General features: G+C 30.6%; 1 non-coding gene across 1 annotated transcript; it reads left to right on the forward strand.

Annotated features, from left to right (window-relative positions):
* Nucleotides 1–1,545: 1,545 nt before the first annotated feature.
* Nucleotides 1,546–1,627, forward strand: TRNAS-UGA. The gene has a single exon. It is a non-coding gene; the product is annotated as a tRNA-Ser (tRNA).
* Nucleotides 1,628–3,435: the final 1,808 nt, after the last annotated feature.

Consider the following 3,435-nt stretch of genomic DNA (forward strand, 5'->3'; position numbering starts at 1 on the left):
TCCTGATATTTCTGCATAATCAGTGAAGTAACTCAGGAGTTTTGCGATTTTAAAGTTCCACTCGTCATTAACTGCAGATTGAATGTGGAGTGGTGCCGAATGTAGATAGAGTCGAGGCTTTGTTTATGGGGAAGCTCATCGTGGATCAGATATGATTCATTTCTATATACCATTGAAAGAGTCTGCAGCTGGACGTGATTATAATTCGAGTTAGTAACCTCCTCAAAGTGAACAAAGTCGAGATTTTTTAGGTGGATATATTGTAATATAGTCAGAAGGAAAGTAGCAGGTAGAAATGCATACATGACCAGGATCAGGGACAGGCTCAAAAACAGGGGCTGAGGTGGTGACCTTCATCTGGGTCCATGGGATTTAAACAAGGGCTAAGGCCATTTCAGCCCCCTGTTTTTGAGTTGGTCCCTGACCCTGGAGGTTGGACCGACAGCATTGATACGTAAAATGCTTCTTCATTTCGGGAATATTGCAGTGAATGAAAAGGAATAATCTTTAACAGGTCTATTTTAGAATAATCTATTCTCTTACTAGTAGCATAGACTGCATAGTGGTAGTATTTTTTAGAAAAAAAAAAAAAAAGAAGCTATATAACTTTATTGGAGTTATAATTCAGTTTATGTACTTTTAGGTGATAGGTTAAATAAAACATGGAATTAAATGACTCATTTAATTGTATTTATCATTTAATGCTAAATTAGCATCAAATAGACTATTGTCATAATTTCAGTGAAATTAAATAATATTACTTATTAAAAAACGACCATGTTATGTGTACAGGGAATTTACAAGGCACACTACCATTTTCACATTGGAAATTGGAAAAAAAAATAAAAAATTCAACCATAACGGCACAGCTCCTACATACATCCTGTACAAAATTTCCTTGTACAAAGGGAATAACCATTAAAAAAATAAAATATGAAGTGGTGCAAGTATTTGTAAATGCACCGATAATCATACTAAAGTATAAAATATTTTGACAGAAAATCCTTACTGATAACATATGACTCGGTATCACTGGAAAAAAAATAAAAAATAAAAAATAAAATTTCCCAATCACATTTTGCCACATTGGCATCGATACACATTCTATTAATTTTTTTTTTCTGTATTTGGAGCTTTATTCATGCACCGAGGGCTTCCACTTTACTTCTAAAGAGCCTTTGCCCCAATTTGGTTTAAGTTATTATTAGAATTTTATTAAATTTTGATAAAAATTTATGAAAAATGTGGTTAGAAAATGGATAAAAGTTGAGAGTTCCAGAATGAAATGAATTTGAGAAAAAATAAATTTTAGAACATAGAGGTCAAATAGCGGTGTAAAGTAAAATTCACGTGCGAAACTTGTTTGTTTATTAACATCTAGAGAAAGATGGGCATCTATTCTAACATATATTAGTTCTAGTGTTATACTCTGTTAATGATAACGATAAACTAATTAACGTTTTATCACTGGTCACATTTGTTAGGGTTTAACTTACCAGTTTTGATTTAAAAATATTTTAAATAACGTATTCATGTAAAACCGAAGTCGATATGTCCGAGTGGTTAAGGAGACAGACTTGAAATCTGTTGGGCTTTGCCCGCGCAGGTTCGAACCCTGCTGTCGACGTTTCATTTTTCGTTTTGAACTTTAAAAGAAAATTGCAGTGAGAGTCCCTAACTTTTGAGATAAGTGAAAAAAATACCTATTTGAAATTATTCTTATTCTGACCTTATTTTTTGAAGATCTGATAACAAGATTAAGAGCCTGAATGATTCTTATTACTTTTTATGTTTTGAACTTTAATAGAAAATTGCAGTGAGAGTCCCTACTTTTGAGATAAGTGAAAAAAATCCCAATTTGAAATTAGTTTTATTCTGACTTTATTTTTTGAAGATATCATAACACGATTAAGAGCCTGTATGATTGGGGAAAAAAAAGGAGTTTTGAATAACATTTTTAAAAGAATATTTGGTTAAAAAGTAATAAATTTTTTTTACTATATGTGTAGAATATTTTATTGTATAAATATATTGTTGAAAATGGTCTTATAACAAATCATAAAATAATGTGTCAAACGGGCACTAACTCTATTTCATTTTTGGGCAAATATAATATTCATAAAGTCACACAAATTATATATTTATTTCATGTTGGTCACTAAAAAATCTTGATTTGCTTCAATTTGATTACTTAAATGACATTTTTGTTTTAGTTCTACCATTCGATATGTAGCAATGACCAAAACTAGTAAAAATGCATCATTTAGTTATTAATTCATTTTGGTATGCTTATAGTTGATTAGTTGCTTGCTCGCAACGTAATTATGGACTTTTTTTTTTTTTGACACATGCAAAATCTTTGGCGCTTAAAGAAGGAATATTTTCGCTACCAATGTATTCATATATGATATTGTAGCTTTATTTTGGGATGTAGATTGTGGGTCGTACTATTTTACGACTAGAGATAGATATAGAATAAATTATGTGCTCGCTTTATGTTGCTACTAATTCCCCATTTAATTGAATTGTAATTGGGTTCCATGGTGACTTGTTTTCTAATATAAGTTTGTCTTTGCATTTCAAAAAATACACTCATCAAACATTTCTTTATTAAAACTACCAATTTTAAGTTTTACAACAAATGAGATTATGATGATGCAGTTACTAATCATTTAACAGCATTAAATTTTTCAGTAGATCTAGCACTATATCAAAAAATAAAATAAATCTTCTAATTTAATTGAAATTGCTGGAAATCGGGATTCTCAATAAGAAAGTACACATCCTAAGAAAATATCGACCTTTTTTTTTTCTTCGATCTGTACGTATCATTCTCCGTACAGAGAAGATTAGTATGACTCTACACGAAAGATGACACAACACGCACAACTAAAAAAGTTCACTTTTCTTCTCTAGATTTTTCTCACAATCCTCTCGTTTGAGGCTGAAGTAAATGTTGTAGGTATGCTTTCGAACATATTTGATTGTACATTGGTTTCCCTATTTTGATACCAACTATAACCATTTTGAGAACCTACCCTTAAAACATACTTGTAAGAAGAGGGTGCTCAGAATATTTATAAACCCACAAAGCGTCTTTCACGAGATGTGGAATACAATTAGATTATATTAAAAAATAAAAAAAAAATTCTAAAATATTAAAAATAAGCACATAACAATTTTTAAGCTTGTTTTCTTCCCCCTATTGCTTCTCATTAACGCAAACATTTACAAAAGATATATCCTGTTTAAGAATCAGTAGTACAACCGAAAAAAAAAATTCAAATAAAAAAGGGCAAACTATAATATACAAATCTATTTTATTCAAAAACTTTACAGAAGCTACCGTAGTGTCAAATTACCGGAATCTTTGACTAGCTCTAGTAACTGTAATCATTTTCCATAAGTGAACACGGGGATGATGTATCAGACTCC

The sequence above is a fragment of the Olea europaea genome, chromosome 6 (genome assembly GCF_002742605.1).
Source record: "Olea europaea var. sylvestris chromosome 6, O_europaea_v1, whole genome shotgun sequence".
Classification (NCBI taxonomy): domain Eukaryota; kingdom Viridiplantae; phylum Streptophyta; class Magnoliopsida; order Lamiales; family Oleaceae; genus Olea; species Olea europaea.